This window comes from Salvelinus fontinalis, unplaced genomic scaffold (assembly GCF_029448725.1).
Source record: "Salvelinus fontinalis isolate EN_2023a unplaced genomic scaffold, ASM2944872v1 scaffold_0158, whole genome shotgun sequence".
In the NCBI taxonomy this organism is placed as follows: domain Eukaryota; kingdom Metazoa; phylum Chordata; class Actinopteri; order Salmoniformes; family Salmonidae; genus Salvelinus; species Salvelinus fontinalis.
This window is the reverse complement of record NW_026600367.1, coordinates 198,367-219,335: the sequence shown is the minus strand read 5'-3', so window position 1 is coordinate 219,335 and position 20,969 is coordinate 198,367. Positions and strand designations below refer to the sequence as shown.

At 47.4% G+C, this 20,969-nt stretch overlaps 1 protein-coding gene across 2 annotated transcripts in view; it reads left to right on the top strand.

The window, feature by feature from the left end:
• Positions 1-20,969, top strand: part of LOC129843747 (protein Jumonji-like) — a 114,951-nt gene that overhangs the window by 33,031 nt on the left and 60,951 nt on the right. The window lies entirely within an intron of this gene.

The following is a 20,969-nucleotide window of genomic DNA, read 5'->3' as shown; positions in this document are numbered from 1 at the left end:
AAGTGTAGTGTGAGGAGGACAGGACCAGGAAGTGTAGTGTGAGGAGGACAGGACCAGGAAGTGTAGTGTGAGTAGGACAGGACCAGAAAGTGTAGTGTGAGGAGGACAGGACCAGGAAGTGTAGTGTGAGGAGGACAGGACCAGAAAGTGTAGTGTGAGGAGGACAGGACCAGAAAGTGTAGTGTGAGTAGGACAGGACCAGAAAGTGTAGTGTGAGGAGGACAGGACCTGGAAATGTAGTGTGTTCAGTCAGGAGGACAGGACCTGGAAGTGTGGTGTGTTCAGTCAGGAGGACAGGACCTGGAAGTGTGAGGAGGACAGGACCTGGAAATGTAGTGTGTTCAGTCAAGAGGACAGGACCTGGACATGTAGTGTGTTCAATCAGGAGGACAGGACCAGGAAGTGTATTGCAAGTAGGACAAGACCAGGAAGTGTAGTGTGAGGAGGACAGGACCAGGAAGTGTAGTGTGAGGAGGACAGGACCAGGAAGTGTAGTGTGAGGAGGACAGGACCAGGAAGTGTAGTGTGAGGAGGACAGGACCAGGAAGTGTAGTGTGAGGAGGACAGGACCAGGAAGTGTAGTGTGAGGAGGACAGGACCAGGAAGTGTAGTGTGAGGAGGACAGGACCAGGAAGTGTAGTGTGAGGAGGACAGGACCAGGAAGTGTAGTATGAGGAGGACAGGACCAGGAAGTGTAGTGTGAGGAGGACAGGACCAGGAAGTGTAGTGTGAGGAGGACAGGACCAGGAAGTGTAGTGTGAGGAGGACAGGACCAGGAAGTGTAGTGTGAGGAGGACAGGACCAGGAAGTGTAGTGTGAGGAGGACAGGACCAGGAAGTGTAGTGTGAGTAGGACAGGACCAGAAAGTGTAGTGTGAGGAGGACAGGACCAGGAAGTGTAGTGTGAGGAGGACAGGACCAGAAAGTGTAGTGTGAGGAGGACAGGACCAGAAAGTGTAGTGTGAGTAGGACAGGACCAGAAAGTGTAGTGTGAGGAGGACAGGACCAGGAAGTGTAGTGTGAGGAGGACAGGACCAGGAAGTGTAGTGTGAGGAGGACAGGACCAGGAAGTGTAGTGTGAGGAGGACAGGACCAGGAAGTGTAGTGTGAGGAGGACAGGACCAGGAAGTGTAGTGTGAGGAGGACAGGACCAGGAAGTGTAGTGTGAGGAGGACAGGACCAGGAAGTGTAGTGTGAGTAGGACAGGACCAGAAAGTGTAGTGTGAGGAGGACAGGACCAGGAAGTGTAGTGTGAGGAGGACAGGACCAGGAAGTGTAGTGTGAGGAGGACAGGACCAGAAAGTGTAGTGTGAGTAGGACAGGACCAGAAAGTGTAGTGTGAGTAGGACAGGACCAGGAAGTGTAGTGTGAGAAGGACAGGACCAGGAAGTGTAGTGTGAGGAGGACAGGACCAGAAAGTGTAGTGTGAGGAGGACAGGACCAGAAATTGTAGTGTGAGGAGGACAGGACCAGAAATTGTAGTGTGAGGAGGACAGGACCAGGAAGTGTAGTGTGAGGAGGATGTTTAAAGAGGTGTAGAATAAACTTAATAAAAAGGTTGGCTTGGTTTATTCATCACCGTCATTGTAGCTGCACTTAGATGGCGGACGGATTGACACACATACTCACACACACACGCACATGCACACACACACGCACATGCACACACGCAGAGAGAGAGAACAGACCAAGACAGACATCTATAAAACAGCTATTCTTTGTGGTCAGGCGCCATGCTCATTACCGGCTGACTAAATTGCTGACAGGAAGTCAGAGGTCAACAGTCCCCTTTGACCCCAGGGCTGGCAGGGGTGAGGGGGATTGAGTCCAGCAGACCAGACAAGACCAACCTGAAGGGAGCAGAAGGGAGAGAAGTGGGACAGGACCAGGAAGGTTTTTTAATATATATATTTTTTTATTTCACCTTTATTTAACCAGGTAGGCTAGTTGAGAACAAGTTCTAATTTACAACTGCGACCTGGCCAAGAATAATTACACATGGAATAACAAACATACAGTCAATAATACAATAGAAAAAGTAAATATACAGTGAATGCAAATAGGTAGGATAAGGGAGGTATAAGGCAATAAATAGGCCATAGTGGCTAAATAATTAACCACTGGAGTGATAAATGTGCAGAAGATGAGTGTGCAAGTAGAGATACTGGTGTACAAAGGAGCATTTAAAAAAAAAATAACAGTATGGGGATGAGGTAGTTGGATGGGCTATTTACAGATGGGCTATGTACAGGTGCAGTGATCTGTGAGCTGCTCTGACAGCTGGTGCTTAAAGCTAGTGAGGGAGATATTTTTCCAGTTTGTTCCAGTCATTGGCAGCAGAGAACTGGAAGGAACGGCGGCCGAAGGAGGAACTGGCTTTGGGGGTGACCAGTGAAATATACTTGCTGGAGCGCGTGCTACGGGTGGGTGCTGCTATGGTGACCAGTGAGCTAAGATAAGGCGGGGCTTTACCTAGCAAAGACTTTAAGCGAGGGCCAGCCAACGAGAGCATACAGGTGGCAGTGGTGGGTAGTATATGGGGCTTTGGTGACAAAACAGATGGCACTGTGATAGACTGCATCCAATTTGCTGAGTAGAGTGTTGGAGGCTATTTTGTAAATGACATCGCCGAAGTCAAGGATCGATAGGATGGTCAGTTTTACGAGGGTATGTTCTGCAGCATGAGTGAAGAATGCTTTGTTGCGAAATAGGAAGCCGTTTCTAGATTTAATTTTCGATTGGAGATGCTTAATGTGAGTCTGGAAGGAGAGATTACAGTCTAAACAGACACCTAGGTATTTGTAGTTGTCCACATATTCTAAGTCAGAACCGTCCAGAGTAGTGATGCTGGACAGGCGAGGCAGTCATTTGAGAAACCAAGGCTGTTAAGTCTGCCGATAAGAATATGGTGATTGACAGAGTCGAAAGCCTTGGCCAGGTTGATGAATACGACTGCACAGTAATGTCTCTTATCGATGGCAGTTATGATATTGTTTAGGACCTTGAGCGTGGCTGAGGTGCACCCATGACCAGTTCGGAAACCAGATTGCATTGCGGAGAAGGTACGGTGGGATTCTAAATGGTCGGTGATCTGTTTGTTAACTTGGCTTTCGAAGACCTCAGAAAGGCAGGGTAGGATAGATATAGGTCTGTAGCAGTTTGGGTCTAGAGCGTCTCCCCTTTGAAGAGGGCAGCTTTCCAATCTTTGGGGATCTCAGACGATACGAAAGAGAGGTTGAACAGGCTAGTAATAGGGGTTGCAACAATTTCTGCGGATAATTTTAGAAAGAGAGGGTCCAGATTGTCTAGCTCTGCTGATTTGTAGGGGTCCAGATTTTTTTCCAGCTCCTTCAGAACATCAGCTATCTGGATTTGGGTGAATGAGAAATGGGGGAGGCTTGGGCAAGTTGCTGTGGGGGGCGCAGGGCTGTTTACTGGGGTAGGGGTAGCCAGGTGGAAAGCATGGCCAAAATGAAAAATGCTTATTGAAATTCTCAATTATCGCAGATGTATCGGTGGTGACAGTGTTTCCTAGCCTCAGTGCAATGGGCAGCTGGGAGGAGGTGCTCTTTTTCTCCATGGACTTTACAGTGTCCCAGAACTTTTTGGAGTTTGTGCTACAGGATGCACATTTTTGTTTGAAAAGGCTAGCCTTTGCTTTCCTAACTGCCTGTGTATATTGGTTCCTAACTTCCCTGAAAAGTTGCATATCACGGGGGCTTTTCGATGCTAGTGCAGTACGTCACAGTATGTTTTTGTGCTGGTCAAGGGCAGTCAGGTTTGGAGTGAACCAAGGGCTATATCTGTTCCTGGTTCTACATTTTTTGAATGGGGCATGCTTATTTAAGATGGTGAGGAAGACACTTTTAAAGAATAGCCAGGCATCATCTACTGATGGAATGAGGTCAATATCCTTCCAGGATACCCTTGCCAGGTCGATTAGAAAGGCCTGCTCGCTGAAGTGTTTTAGGGAGCGTTTGACAGTGATGAGGGGTGGTCGTTTGACCGCAGACCCATTACGGACGCAGGCAATGAGGAAGTGATCGCTGAGATCCTGGTTGAAGACAGCAGAGGTGTATTTGGAGGGCAGGTTGGTTAGGATGATATCTATGAGGGTGCCCGTGTTTACGGATTTGGGGTTGTACCTGGTGGGTTCATTGATAAAAAGTGTGAGATTGAGGGCATCAAGCTTAGATTGTAGGATGGCTGGGGTGTTAAGCATGTCCCAGTTTAGGTCACCTAACAGCACGAGCTCTGAAGATAGATGGGGGGCAGTCAATTCACATATGGTATCCAGGGCACAGCTAGGGGCAGAAGTTGGTCTATAGCAAGTGGCAACGGTGAGAGACTTGTTTCTGGAAAGGTGGATTTTTAAAAGTAGGTGCTCAAATTGTTTGGGCACAGACCTGGATAGTAAGACAGAACTCTGCAGGCTATCTCTGCAGTAGATTGCAACTCCGTCTCCTTTGGCAGTTCTATCTTGTCAGAAAATGTTATAGTTAGGGATGGAAATTTCAGGGGTTTTGGTGGTCTTCCTAAGCCAGGATTCAGACACGGCTAGGACATCCGGGTTGGCGGAGTGTGCTAAGGCAGTGAATAAAACAAACTTAGGGAGGAGGCTTCTAATGTTAACATGCAAGAAACCAAGGCTTTTACGGTTACAGAAGTCAACAAATGAGAGCGCCTGGGGAATGGGAGTGGAGCTAGGCACTGCAGGGCCTGGACTAACCTGTACATCACCAGACGAACAGAGGAGGAGTAGGATAGTGGTACGGCTAAAGGCTATAAGAACTGGTTGTCTAGTACGTTCGGAACAGAGAGTAAAAGGAGCAGGTGTCTGGGCACGGAAGAATAGATTCAATGCATAATGTACAGACAAAGGTATGGTACGATGTGAATACAGTGGAGGTAAACCTAGGCATTGAGTGACGATGAGAGATATTGTCTCTAGAATCATCATTTAAACCAGGTGAGGTCACCGCATGTGTGGGAGGTGGAACTAAAGGGTTAACTAAGGCCTATTGAGCAGGGCTAGAGGCTCTACAGTGAAATAAGGCAATAATTACTAACCAAAACAGCGATGGACAAGGCATACTGACATTAGGGAGAGGCATGCGTAGCCAGGTGATCATAGGGGTCCAGTGAGTGGCTTGGCGGGCCAGAGACACAGTGATTCAGGCAGCTAGCGGGCCGGGGCTAGCAAGCTAGCAGAGCGACGGAAGTCACTTGTAACCCCCTCGTGCTGAGCAGGGCTCCGTGTGATAAAAGTGTAGTGTGAGTAGGACAGGACCAAATGGCACCCTATTCCCATCATAGTGCACTACTTTTGACCAGAGCCAGCTTTGGTGAAATGTAGTGCCCTCACTTTATAGGGACTAGTGTTCCATCTGGCAGATGGAGACTCTCATGGTTGTGTTGTATTCTATAGTCAAATCAAATCGAAACAAATGTTATTTGTCACGTGCGCCGAATACAACAGGTGTAGACCTTAGAGTGAAATGCTTACTTACAAGCCCTTAACCAACAATGCAGTTTTAAGAAAAATAAGTGTTAAGAAAGTATTTACTAAAATAAACTGAGGTAAAAAGAATACATAAATGAAACATTTAAATTTAAAAGAAGAAAATAGAAAAATAACAAATAATTAAAGAGCGACAATAAAATAACAGTAGCGAGGCTATATACAGGCCCAGATTATACCGATGCCCAGATTATATCAAATCATTCACCCTCTTTACCAAAGTAACAATGACAAATCCTAGATGTGTCACATTGTGAACCCATATCGAACTAATTGATCACACCTGGGTCAAATACATTGTCCATTCAAGATGTACTTGGGTTATGCTTGACTTTGTTCAATAGTCCCAAAAGTGCGAACGGTTGGACAGATATGGAGGGACAGTCTAGTGAATGCTTCTAAATCTGCAGTGGGGTTTTGTGTGCACATGGCAGAGAGTGAGTTCCTGGCTGTATTAGTTTACCTTCACATGTTGTGCACCCTGCAATTCCATATACAGTGCACTACATTTTTTACCAGAGCCCTATGGTACTATATAGGAAATAGGGTGTAATTTGGGGAAATCCTTTCACGTCTGTCTCTGCATGAAGCGACATTACAGTGTCTGTGTGTGACGGTTGATTCTGACTGAGCGGTGTGTGCCGTGGTCTCACAATGTGTGGACTGGAAAGATCCAGTTCTGTTAAGGCTGTTGAAATTAGGCCAGGTTTGTCATTTTGGCTCAGCAGCAGCACCCTTAACTCTTCAGCTGCCACAGGAACATGTGCAGATACACTGAGCCAAAAGAAACTGACACAGGGCCGGGGCTCAATCTCATTCCAACTCCGTTAACTCAGGATAGGGAATTTACATTCAATTCACACATTTTGTGACAATTATTAGTCATTTTCAGTTCATGAATTGCATTTGAATCCTATATTGACAGGAAGGAATTGATCCCAAACCTAATCTGGAGTAGAGAGTAGAAAGACAAAGATTGGACTCACTATGGTCCTTACAACATGGTCTTTACAGTTCCCTATTCATCATGTATCAATCAGGACCTACAATATAGAGTGGTGGCTGAGTGGTAGCTAACACTCTGTCTGTGCCCTTGAGCAAGGCATTTTACCCTAATTGCTCCTGTAATTCGCTCTGGAGAAGAGCGTCTGCTACATGTAAATGTAGCCCCCTATAATTTCCAATCTGTCTGAATAAATCTGGAAAATAAGGATGAACAGGACTATTTGACTCCAGTCTCTGTTTCTGTCTGTCTGTCTGTCTGTCTGTCTGTCTGTCTGTCTGTCTGTTTGTCTGTATTTGATGATTAAGATCTTCTAACCCACAGAGAGAGAGAAAGAGAGAGAGAGAGAGAGAGAGAGAGAAGAGAGAGAGAGAGACAGAGAGAGAGAGAGAGAGAGAGAGAGAGAGAGAGAGAGAGAGAGAGAGAGAGAGAGAGAGAGAGAGAGAGAGAGAGAGAGAGAGAAAGAAAGAGAGAGAGAGAGAGAGTGAGAGAGAGAGAGAGAGAGAGAGAGAGAGAGAGAGAGAGAGAGAGAGAGAGAGAGAGAGAGAGAGAGAGAGAGAGAGAGAGAGAGAGAAGGGCACGTTTAGCACTTTGACTTCAGTCTCTGGGGGACTGTCAGTCTCGTGACTTATTGAGTCCCAGATGGCACCCTATATTTCCTATTTAGTGCACTGCTGGTCAAAAGTAGTGCACATAAGGAACAGGGTGCCATTTGCGATGCAGCCTCAGTCTAGTCAGTGTTGTTGAAGAGTGTTGAACAGCCTGAAATGCAGGATTGTTTCCCTCTGTGATATCTGCCAGATAACTAGCTCCACTGGTATGTCAGACAGTATCCCACATCTGTAAAACCCTGAAAAGCATGACATGTAAAAGTACTGGATCGTCTACGGCTGAGCAATCCGTACATGTGTGCATCCCAAATGGAACCCTATTCCCTATATAGTGCACTACTTTTGCTCAGGGTCTATACAGTACACAAGGAATAGGGTGCCAGTTGGAACGCAGTCTTTCAAACGCAATCTTTCAGTGGGCTTCTCAAGGGGTGATTCAGGGGTGATGGTTATTTATAGCTGTGTGGCGTTTCATGAGATCAAGTGCAAAGTGTTGATAAATTAAACAGGCTGTGGGTTAGTTAGGTCCTCCCTGAAGGAGTTGATGTGGTTCAGTGTACATGCCTGGGTGAACTGAAGGATGCTCTGGGACAGAAACACAAACCTACACAATGCTATAAATGTAAGGATCACATGACCTGACGTCTCACTCTTCTAAAAGTGCTTTGGGAGAAAACAACGTATAATGTATCCCATTTAGCAGACGCTAAAACACACGTCTACTCTCTCGTTGACATAATGTATCCCATTTAGCAGACGCTAAAACACACGTCTACTCGCTCGTTGACATAATGTATCCCATTTAGGAGACGCTAAAACACACGTCTACTCTCTCGTTGACATAATGTATCCCATTTAGCAGACGCTAAAACACACGTCTACTCTCTCGTTGACATAATGTATCCCATTTAGCAGACGCTAAAACACACATCTACTCTCTCGTTGACATAATGTATCCCATTTAGCAGACGCTAAAACACACGTCTACTCTCTCGTTGACATAATGTATCCCATTTAGCAGACGCTAAAACACACGTCTACTCTCTCGTTGACATAATGTATCCCATTTAGCAGACGCTAAAACACACGTCTACTCTCTCGTTGACATAATGTATCCCATTTAGGAGACGCTAAAACACACGTCTACTCTCTCGTTGACCCCACTGCTGAAACCCTCCTTCACGCCTGGACTACTGCAGTGCAGGTTCTCTACGGACTCCCCGGCAAAACACTGGACAGACTTCAACGTATTCAGAATTCAGCTGCATGAGGACCACATCACCCCCACCCTCATCAAACTACACTGGCTCCCAGTTCAACACAGGACTGCTCATGCTCACCTAGAAAATGCTCAATGGACTGGCGCCCACATACCTTACTGACCTGCTGCACCCCTACATTCCAACCTGTTCAGTGCACTCCTCTGACACTGGCCTCCTCACCATCCCACCACCAGGCTCCTCTCCATGGGAAACCAGGCCACTGGCCTCCTCACCATCCCACCACCAGGCTCTCCTCCATGGGAGACCAGACCACTGGCCTCCTCACCATCCCACCACCAGGCTCCTCTCCATGGGAAACCAGGCCACTGGCATCCTCACCATCCCACCACCAGGCTCCTCTCCATGGGAGACCAGGCCACTGGCCTCCTCACCATCCCACCACCAGGCTCTCCTCCATGGGAGACCAGACCACTGGCCTTGTCACCATCCCACCACCAGGCTCCTCTCCATGGGAGACCAGGCCACTGGCCTCGTCACCATCCCACCACCAGGCTCCCCTCCATGGGAGACCAGGCCACTGGCCTCCTCACCATCCCACCACCAGGCTCTCCTCCATGGGAGAGCAGGCCACTGGCCTCGTCACCATCCCACCACCAGGCTCCCCTCCATGGGAGACCAAGCCACTGGCCTCGTCACCATCCCACCACCAGGCTCCCCTCCATGGGAGACCAGGCCACTGGCCTCGTCACCATCCCACCACCAGGCTCCCCTCCATGGGAGACCAGGCCACTGGCCTCGTCACCATCCCACCACCAGGCTCCCCTCCATGGGAGACCAGGCCACTGGCCTCGTCACCATCCCACCACCAGGCTCCCCTCCATGGGAGACCAGGCCACTGGCCTCGTCACCATCCCACCACCAGGCTCCCCTCCATGGGAGACCAGGCCACTGGCCTCGTCACCATCCCACCACCAGGCTCCCCTCCATGGGAGACCAGGCCACTGGCCTCGTCACCATCCCACCACCAGGCTCCCCTCCATGGGAGACCAGGCCACTGGCCTCGTCACCATCCCACCACCAGGCTCCCCTCCATGGGAGACCAGGCCACTGGCCTCGTCACCATCCCACCACCAGGCTCCCCTCCATGGGAGACCAGGCTTTAAGCAGTGCAGCTCCACTACTCTGGACCTCCCTCCATGTCAGAACCTCACAATCCCCACACATATTCTAGTCCACACTAAAAACACACCTCTTCACACAGGCTTACCCGGATTCTCTGTTTTAGCTTTTGTCATATGTCTAGTTCACTTCCTGGTTAGTCTGTCATCATGTCTAGTTCACTTCCTGGTTAGTCTGTCATCATGTCTAGTTCACTTCCTGGTTAGTCTGTCATCATGTTTAGTGTTCTCCCTGGTTAGTCTGTCATCATGTTTAGTGTTCTCCCTGGTTAGTCTGTCATCATGTTTAGTGTTCTCCCTGGTTAGTTTGTCATCATGTCTAGTGTTCTCCCTGGTTAGTCTGTCATCATGTCTAGTGTTCTCCCTGGTCAGTCTGTCATCATGTTTAGTGTTCTCCCTGTTTAGTGTTCTCCCTGGTTAGTCTGTCATCATGTTTAGTGTTCTCCCTGTTTAGTGTTCTCCCTGGTTAGTCTGTCATCATGTTTAGTGTTCTCCCTGTTTAGTGTTCTCCCTGGTTAGTCTGTCATCATGTCTAGTGTTCTCCCTGGTCAGTCTGTCATCATGTTTAGTGTTCTCCCTGGTTAGTCTGTCATCATGTTTAGTGTTCTCCCTGGTTAGTCTGTCATCATGTTTAGTGTTCTCCCTGGTTAGTCTGTCATCATGTCTAGTGTTCTCCCTGGTTAGTCTGTCATCATGTTTAGTGTTCTCCCTGGTTAGTCTGTCATTTACATTTACATTTAAGTCATTTAGCAGACGCTCTTATCCAGAGCGACTTACAAATTCATGTTTAGTGTTCTCCCTGGTTAGTCTGTCATCATGTCTAGTGTTCTCCCTGGTTAGTCTGTCATCATGTTTAGTGTTCTCCCTGGTCAGTCTGTCATCATGTCTAGTGTTCTCCCTGGTTAGTCTGTCATCATGTTTAGTGTTCTCCCTGGTTAGTCTGTCATCATGTTTAGTGTTCTCCCTGTTCAGTCTGTCATCATGTTTAGTGTTCTCCCTGGTTAGTCTGTCATCATGTCTAGTGTTCTCCCTGGTTAGTCTGTCATCATGTTTAGTGTTCTCCCTGGTTAGTCTGTCATCATGTCTAGTGTTCTCCCTGGTCAGTCTGTCATCATGTCTAGTGTTCTCCCTGGTTAGTCTGACCCCGTAGTTCCACTCTCCGTACCTCTGATACCTCCTTTGTCCCACCCCCCACACATGCGGTGACCTCACCCATTGAGACCAGCATGTCCAGAGATACAACCTCTCTTATCATCACCCAGTGCCTGGGCTTGCCTCCGCTGTACCCGTGCCCCACCATACCCTGGTCTGCACATTATGCCCAGAATCTATTCTACCACGCCCATAAATCTGCTCCTTTTATTCCTTGTCCCCAACGCTCTAGGCGACCAGTTTTGATAGCCTTTAGCCGCACCCTCATCCTACTACTCCTCTGTTCCTCGGGTGATGTGGAGGTAAACCCAGGCCCTGCATGTCCCCAGTCACCCTCATTTGTTGACTTCTGTGATCGAAAAAGCCTTGGCCTTATGCATGTCAACATCAGAAGCCTCCTCCCTAAGTTTGCCTTACTCACCGCTTTAGCACACTCTGCCAACCCTGATGTCCTTGCCGTTTCCGAATCCTGGCTTAGGAAGGCCACCAAAAATTCTGAGATTTCCATACCCAACTATAACACTTTCCGTCAAGATAGAACTGCCAAAGGGGGAGGAGTTGCAATCTACTGCAGAGATAGCCTGCAAAGTTCTGTCATACTTTCCAGGTCTATGCCCAAACAGTTCGAACTTCTAATTTTAAAAATTAATCTCTCCAGAAATAAGTCTCTCACTGTTGCCGCCTGCTACCGACCCCCCTCAGCTCCCAGCTGTGCCCTGGACACCATCTGTGAACTGATCGCTCCCCATCTAGCTTCAGAGTTTGTTCTGTTAGGTGACCTAAACTGGGATATGCTTAACACCCCGGCAGTCCTACAATCTAAGCTTGATGCCCTCAATCTCACTCAAATCATCAAGGAACCTACCAGGTACAACCCTAAATCCGTAAACATGGGCACCCTAATAGACATTATCCTGACCAACTTGCCCTCCAAATACACCTCTGCTGTCTTCAATCAAGATCTCAGCGATCACTGCCTCATTGCCTGTATCCGCCACGGGTCCGCGGCCAAACGACCACCCCTCATCACTGTCAAACGCTCCCTAAAACACTTCTGCGAGCAGGCCTTTCTAATCGACCTGGCCCGGGTACCCTGGAAAGATATTGACCTCATCCCGTCAGTTGAGGATGCCTGGTCATTCTTTAAAAGTTACTTCCTCACCATATTAGACAAGCATGCTCCGTTCAAAAAATGCAGAACCAAGAACAGATATAGCCCTTGGTTCACTCCAGACCTGACTGCCCTCGACCAGCACAAAAACATCCTGTGGCGAACTGCAATAGCATCGAAGAGCCCCCGCGATATGCAACTGTTCAGGGAAGTCAGGAACCAATACACGCAGTCAGTCAGGAAAGCAAAGGCCAGCTTTTTCAAGCAGAAATTTGCATCCTGTAGCTCTAACTCCAAAAAGTTCTGGGATACTGTAAAGTCCATGGAAAACAAGAGCACCTCCTCCCAGCTGCCCACTTCACTGAGGCTAGGTAACACAGTCACCACTGATAAGTCCGTGATAATCGAAAACTTCAACAAACATTTCTCAATGGCTGGCCATGCCTTCCTCCTGGCGACTCCAACCTTGGCAAACAGCCCCGCCCCCCCCGCTGCTACTCGCCCAAGCCTCCCCAGCTTCTCCTTTACCCATATCCAGATAGCAGATGTTCTGAAAGAGCTGGAAAACCTGGACCCATACAAATCAGCTGGGCTTGACAATCTGGACCCCCTATTTCTGAAACTGTCCGCCGCCATTGTCGCACCCCCTATTACCAGCCTGTTCAACCTCTCCTTCGTATCATCTGAGATCCCCAAGGATTGGAAAGCTGCCGCGGTCATCCCCCTCTTCAAAGGGGGAGACACCCTGGACCCAAACTGTTACAGACCTATATCCATCCTGCCCTGCCTATCTAAGGTCTTCGAAAGCCAAGTCAACAAACAGATCACTGACCATCTCGAATCCCACCGTACCTTCTCCGCTGTGCAATCCGGTTTCCGAGCCGGTCACGGGTGCACCTCAGCCACGCTCAAGGTACTAAACGATGTCATAACCGCCATCGATAAAAGACATTACTGTGCAGCCGTCTTCATCGACCTGGCCAAGACTTTCGACTCTGTCAATCACCATATTCTTATCGGCAGACTCAGTAGCCTCGGTTTTTCTAATGACTGCTTTGCCTGGTTCACCAACTACTTTGCAGACAGAGTTCAGTGTGTCAAATCGGAGGGCATGTTGTCCAGTCCTCTGGCAGTCTCTATGGGGGTACCACAGGGTTCAATTCTTGGGCCGACTCTTTTCTCTGTATACATCAATGATGTTGCTCTTGCTGCGGGCGATTCCCTGATCCACCTCTATGCAGACGACACCATTCTGTATACTTCCGGCCCTTCCTTGGACACTGTGCTATCTAACCTCCAAACGAGCTTCAATGCCATACAACACTCCTTCCGTGGCCTCCAACTGCTCTTAAACGCTAGTAAAACCAAATGCATGCTTTTCAACCGTTCGCTGCCTGCACCCGCACGCCCGACTAGCATCACCACCCTGGACGGTTCCGACCTAGAATATGTGGACATCTATAAGTACCTAGGTGTCTGGCTAGACTGCAAACTCTCCTTCCAGACTCATATCAAACATCTCCAATCCAAAATCAAATCAAGAGTCGGCTTTCTATTCCGCAACAAAGCCTCCTTCACTCACGCCGCCAAACTTACCCTAGTAAAACTGACTATCCTACCGATCCTCGACTTCGGCGATGTCATCTACAAAATAGCTTCCAATACTCTACTCAGCAAACTGGATGCAGTTTATCACAGTGCCATCCGTTTTGTTACTAAAGCACCTTATACGACCCACCACTGCGACCTGTATGCCCTAGTCGGCTGGCCCTCGCTACATGTTCGTCGTCAGACCCACTGGCTCCAGGTCATCTACAAGGCTATGCTAGGTAAAGTGCCGCCTTATCTCAGTTCACTGGTCACGATGGCTACACCCACCCGTAGCACGCGCTCCAGCAGGTGTATCTCACTGATCATCCCTAAAGCCAAAACCTCATTTGGACGCCTTTCCTTCCAGTTCTCTGCTGCCTGCGACTGGAACGAATTGCAAAAATCTCTGAAGTTGGAGACTTTTATCTCCCTCAACAACTTTAAAAATCTGCTATCCGAGCAGCTAACCGATCGCTGCAGCTGTACATAGTCCATCTGTAAACTACCCACCCAATTTACCTACCTCACCCCCCATACTGCTTTTATTTATTTACTTTTCTGCTCTTTTGCACACCAGTATCTCTTCTTGCACATGATCATCTGATGATTTATCACTCCAGTGTTAATCTGCTAAATTGTAATTACTCGATTTATTGCCTACCTCATGCCTTTTGCACACATTGTATATAGATTCTCTTTTTTTTCTACCATGTTATTGACTTGTTTATTGTTTACTCCATGTGTAACTCTGTGTTGTTGTCTGTTCACACTGCTATGCTTTATCTTGGCCAGGTCGCAGTTGCAAATGAGAACTTGTTCTCAACTAGCCTACCTGGTTAAATAAAGGTGAAAAAAAAAAAAAAAAAAAAAAATGTCTAGTGTTCTCCCTGGTCAGTCTGTCATCATGTCTAGTGTTCTCCCTGGTTAGTCTGTCATCATGTCTAGTGTTCTCCCTGGTTAGTCTGTCATCATGTCTAGTGTTCTCCCTGGTTAGTCTGTCATCATGTCTAGTGTTCTCCCTGGTTAGTCTGTCATCATGTCTAGTGTTCTCCCTGGTTAGTCTGTCATCATGTCTAGTGTTCTCCCTGGTCAGTCTGTCATCATGTTTAGTGTACTTCTATATACTTACTTGTATTTTATCCTGCTGATTTTCTTTTGTATGTAAAGTGACTTTGGGAGTCGTGAAAAGCGCTTAACATTTTTAAAAATGATTATTACACAGACACAGTACTGTAAGTGTGAAGATTACCAGCCTGGTGTCATAGACTAAATGTAACATAATAAAAAGTAAATCCGGGACACTACATTTGTATTAAATATTACGATTGGTATGGTTGCATGAACAGATTAAGGCAAAAACAAAAGTAAGGTGGTTGGGTGGGCGTATAACGAGAACGTCTAGCAACCCAAATGTTGAGAGTTCGAATCTCATCATGAACAACTTTAGCATTTTAGCTAAATAGCAACTTTTCAACTACTTACTAATTTGTAACAATTTTGCAACTACTTAGCATGTTAGCTAACCCTAACCCTAACCTTAACCCTTTTAGCTAAACCTTCCCCTAACCTTAACTCTTTAACCTAACTCCTGAACTTAACCTTAACCCTAAGCCCGAGCCTAGAGAACGTTAGCCACCTAGCTAGAATTCGTAACATACCATACGTTTTGAAAATTTGTAACATTGTACATTTTCCAAATTCATAACATTCAGTATCATACGAATATGTAATGGACATCCACAAATGAATACATACCATACGAAACTTAAGGTCTCATACTAAATTGACTGTCTCTGATTTACGTACAGAATAATACGAAATGCTCTGAGACCAGGTTGAGATCACATGACTTGATGTCTCATTCTTATAAGAGTGCTTTGGGAGAAAACAATGTATAATGTATCCCATTTAGCAGACGCTTAAACACACGTCTACACAGCACTGTACAGTCGTGGCCAAAAGTTTTGAGAATGACACAAATATAAATTTTCACAAAATCTGCTGCCTCAGTTTGTATGATGGTAATTTGCATATAATCCAGAATGTTATGAAGAGTGATCAGATGAATTGCAATTAATTGCAAAGTCCCTATTTGCCATGCAAATGAACTGAATCCCCCAAAAACAGCCCTGCCACAAAAGGACCAGCTGACATAATGTCAGTGATTCTCTCGTGAACACAGGTGTTGATGAGTGTTGATGAGGACAAGGCTGGAGATCACTCTGTCATGCTGATTGAGTTCGAATAACAGACTGGAAGCTTCAAAAGGAGGGTGGTGCTTGGAATCCTTTTTCTTCCTCTGTCAACCATGGTTACCTGCAAGGAAACACGTGCCGTCATCATTGCTTTGCACAAAAAGGTCTTCACGAGCAAGGATATTGCTGCCAGTAAGATTGCACCTAAATCAACCATTTATCGGATCATCAAGAACTTCAAGGAGAGCGGTTCAATTGTTGTGAAAAAGGCTTCAGGGCGCCCAAGAACGTCCAGTAAGCGCCAGGACCATCTCCTAAAGTTGATTCAGGTGCGGGATCGGGGCACCACCAGTACAGAGCTTGCTTAGGAATTGCAGCAGGCAGGTGTGAGTGCATCTGCACGCACAATGAGGCGAAGACTTTTGGAGGATGACCTGGTGTCAAGAAGGGCAGCAAAGAAGCCACTTCTCTCCAGGAAAAACATCAGGGACAGACTGATATTCTGCAAAAGGTACAGGGATTGGACTGCTGAGGACTGGGGTAAAGTCATTTTCTCTGATGAATCCCCTTTCTGATTGTTTGGGGCATCCGGAAAAAAGCTTGTCCGGAGAAGACAAGTTGAGTGCTACCATCAGTCCTGTGTCATGCCAACAGTAAAGCATCCTGAGACCATTCATGTGTGGGGTTGCTTCTCAGCCAAGGAAGAGGGCTCACTCACAATTTTGCCTAAGAACACAGCACTGAATAAAGAATGGTACCAACACATCCTCCGAGAGCAACTTCTCTCAACCATCCAGGAACAGTTTGCTGACGAACAATGCCTTTTCCAGCATGATGGAGCACCTTGCCATAAGGCAAAAGGGAGAACTAAGTGGCTTGGGGAACAAAACATCAATATTTTGGGTCCATGGCCAGGAAACTCCCCAGAACTTAATTCCATTGAAGACTTGTGGTCAATCCTCAAGTGGCGGGTGGACAAACAAAACCCCACAAATTCTGACAAACTCCAAGCATTGATTATGCAAGAATGGGCTGCCATCAGTCAGGATGTGGCCCAGAAGTTACTTGATAGCATGCCAGGGTAGATTGCAGAGGTCTTGAAAAAGAAGGGTCAACACTGCAAATATTGACTCTTTGCATCAACTTCATGTAATTGTCAATAAAAGCCTTTGACACTTATGAAATGCTTGTAATTATACTTCAGTATTCCATAGTAACATCTTACAAAAATATCTAAAGACACTGAAGCAGCAAACTTTGTGAAAATTTATATTTGTGTCATTCTCAAAACTTTTGGCCACGACTGTACATGTGAAGATTGCATTGTGTTTTTTAGGCTATCTCGATCGCTCCCACTCGTATAAGAGAAGATCCTGAAGAAGCTCCTGGTAATGGTCCTGTAAGACACTCATTTCTGCTGTAACATTCAGTAGGCTGCTATTATCTCTCTGTGTTGGGAAGGACTTGACCTATTGGCTAAAGGCCAGAAGGGTTTTTATTAGCTGTGTGTGTGTGTGTGTGTGTGTGTGTGTGTGTGTGTGTGTGTGTGTGTGTGTGTGTGTGTGTGTGTGTGTGTGTGTGTGTGTGTGTGTGTGACTTTGATTCATGGTCGTCACGGCGCGGCTCCGTCACTCCAAGAAACTCCTTCACTGCAGCAGCACTGCTACAGTAAACGTGAAAGGAATTTTTAGACACAGTGCTATGTGGGATTTTCCCTGTGAGTGTGTGCATCCGTGTTTGGTGTGAGTGTGTGTGTGTGTGCCGCGTCTGTTCGTGTGTGTGTGTGTGCGACTGTGTGTACGTCTGTTTGTGTGTGTGTGTGTGCGTGCATGTCGGTGTGTGTGTGTGTGTGTGTGTGTGTGTGTGTGTGTGTGTGTGTGTGTGTGTGTGTGTGTGTGTGTGTGTGTGTGTAGAGATGTGGGTCACGCGGTTCAGCTGGAATAGCCTACATATGTGGAACAGGAAGAGGGGAGATCCACACAGGAACAGGAAGAGGGGAGATCCACACAGGAACAGGAAGAGGGGAGATCCACACAGGAACAGGAAGAGGGGAGATCCACACAGGAACAGGAAGAGGGGAGATACACACAGGAACAGGAAGAGGGGAGATCCACACAGGAACAGGAAGAGGGGAGATCCACACAGGAACAAGAAGAGGGGAGATCCACACAGGAACAGGAAGAGGGGAGATCCACACAGGAACAGGAAGAGGGGAGATCCATACAGGAACAGGAAGAGGGGAGATCCACACAGGAACAGGAAGAGGGGAGATCCACACAGGAACAGGAAGAGGGGAGATCCACACAGGAACAGGAAGAGGGGAGATCCACACAGGAACAGGAAGAGGGGAGATCCACACAGGAACAGGAAGAGGGGAGATCCACACAGGAACAGGAAGAGGGGAGATCCATACAGGAACAGGAAGAGGGGAGATCCACACAGGAACAGGAAGAGGGGAGATCCACACAGGAACAGGAAGAGGGGAGATCCATACAGGAACAGGAAGAGGGGAGATCCATACAGGAACAGGAAGAGGGGAGATCCACACAGGAACAGGAAGAGGGGAGATCCACACAGGAACAGGAAGAGGGGAGATCCATACAGGAACAGGAAGAGGGGAGATCCACACAGGAACAGGAAGAGGGGAGATCCACACAGGAACAGGAAGAGGGGAGATCCACACAGGAACAGGAAGAGGGGAGATCCACATAGGAACAGGAAGAGGGGAGATCCACATAGGAACAGGAAGAGGGGAGATCCACATAGGAACAGGAAGAGGGGAGATCCATACAGGAACAGGAAGAGGGGAGATCCACACAGGAACAGGAAGAGGGGAGATCCACACAGGAACAGGAAGAGGGGAGATCCACACAGGAACAGGATGACGGGAGATCCACACAGGAACAGGAAGAGGGGAGATCCACACAGGAACAGCTTCTGGGGGAGGAATGTATGCTGTTCAAACACTGTGGCGTGCGTCCCAAATGGCAGCCAGAGAGCTCTATTGTCCCTGGTCAGCAGTAGTGTCTTATATAGGGAATAGGGTGCGATTTGGGATACGGCCACTACAGTTCACCGACAGGCAGTGTGTGCTATAACAACACAATTCAGCCTGTTGGAAACCCTCTCTGACACGTACCCTGCGGCTAACTCTCTAACAGATGATTTCAAGTTCAACAGCATTTTCATATCAAGTGTTTGCAATGACTCTCTGTTTGTACATGTTATACAGTATAGACTGTCTGGCCTTGACTGGTGCCTAGTTAGACTTACTACTGTGCTGAAGGGGCTTGAGTCTCAAGACCGACACACGGCCGAAGGACACATTAGTCTATATGATGCATGCATTACTGTACATGTGGTTCAGGGTTCATTTCCATTTTGTCAGTACCGAGATGAAAGTTGACTAGTTGAGAGAGAGAGAGAAAACCCCCCACGTCCAGTTTGGTTCCTTGTTTTCCCGTTGAACAGCTTTGTCCAGTCTCTCTGATTTGATGTGTCATAGACATTTCAGCCAGGTGCTCTCCAGCTGAACAAATACTATTTCAAACTGTGTCTGTCTGAGTCAGTGCATCCCAAATGGCACCCTATTCCCTACCTAGTGCACTACTTTTGACCAGAGCCCTGGGTGTGATTTGAGCCGCAGGCTGAGAGATGAAAGCCTGTGATTTATAGAACAAACACCCAGAAATGAGACGAGGGATACTACATCCCAAATGGCATCCTATTACCATTTAAGTGCACTACTTTTGACCAGAGCTATATGGGTCAGTAGTGGCCCTATATAGGGAACAGGGTGCCATTTTGGACGTAACCCAGCTCTGTAGTCACACACAGGGAGGCTGCCCGACTGCCTGCGATACATCTTACCCAGGGCATTGCTTCAATGCTTTGTTCCTGAAAAGCTCTCTGGGTAATTTCCACATCTAAGGTCCGAAGGGAGGAGATGTGTGGAGCAAGGTTGTGTTCCAAAAAGTAGCCTATTCCCTACATAGTGCACTACTTTTAGCCAAGGTCCAAAGAGCTTTGGTAAAAAAGTAGTGCACTATATAGGGAATGGGCTGGCTTTTGGGACGCAGCCCAACAGCTGAAAGGGACTTACTCTGTGTAGGACAGGCTCAGCTCAAGGTGACAGGCATTGGTATTTGTATTTTATTAGGATCCCTGTTAGCTGTTGAGAAAGGGGTCCACACAGAACATGAAATATGACATAATACAGAACATTAACAGACAAGAACAGCTCAACGACAGAACTACATACATTAAAAAAGTCTCATATCGGCCTCCCGGGTGGCGCAGTGGTCTAGAGCACTGCATCGCAGTGCTAGCTGCGCCACCAGAGTCTCTGGGTTCGCGCCCAGGCTCTGTCGCAGCCGGCCGCGACCGGGAGGTCCGTGGGGCGACGCACAATTGGCTTAGCGTCGTCCGGGTTAGGGAGGGTTTGGCCGGTAGGGATATCCTTGTCTCATCGCGCTCCAGCGACTCCTGTGGCGGGCCGGGCGCAGTGCGCGCTAACCAAGGGGGCCAGGTGCACGGTGTTTCCTCCGACACATTGGTGCGGCTGGCTTCCGGGTTGGAGGCGCGCTGTGTTAAGAAGCAGTGCGGCTTAGTTGGGTTGTGCTTCGGAGGACGCATGGCTTTCGACCTTCGTCTCTCCCGAGCCCGTACGGGAGTTGTAGCGATGAGACAAGATAGTAATTACTAGCGATTGGATACCACGAAAATTGGGGGGAAAAGGGGAGAAAAATAAATAAATAAATAAAATTAAAATAAATGTCACATATCAGTAGATATACACACAATATCTGGGTCAAATAGAGGAGAGGTGTTGTGAGGTGTTATTATATCTGTTTTTTGAAAGCAGGTTTGCTGTTTATTTGAGCAATATGAGATGGAACGGATGCAATCATGGCTCTGTGTAATACTGTACGCTTTCTTGAACTTGTTCTGGATTTGGGGACTGAAAAGTGTGTCAGTGCTGTGTGTAAGTTGATTATACAAACAATTTGTAATTTTCAACACATGAATGTTTCTTAGAAAAATAAGAATTGATGCATTCAGTCTCTCCTCAACTCTTAACCAAGAGAGACTACATGGTATGGATATTATCCCTCGGATTACAGTGAAGATCAAGACGTGCCGCTCTGTTCTGGGCCAGCTGCAGCTTAACTAGGTCTTTCCTAGCAGCACTGGACAATAATCAAGATAAGATAAAACTAGAGCCTGCAGGACTTGCTTTGAAAGGAACAAATGAAACCATTATATTATATGACTAATTGTTGGCTCTTACCTGGCCCAGCTGCTGTGTGTGTGTGTGTGTGTGTGTGTGTGTGTGTGTGTGTGTGTGTGTGTGTGTGTGTGTGTGTGTGTGTGTGTGTGTGTGTGT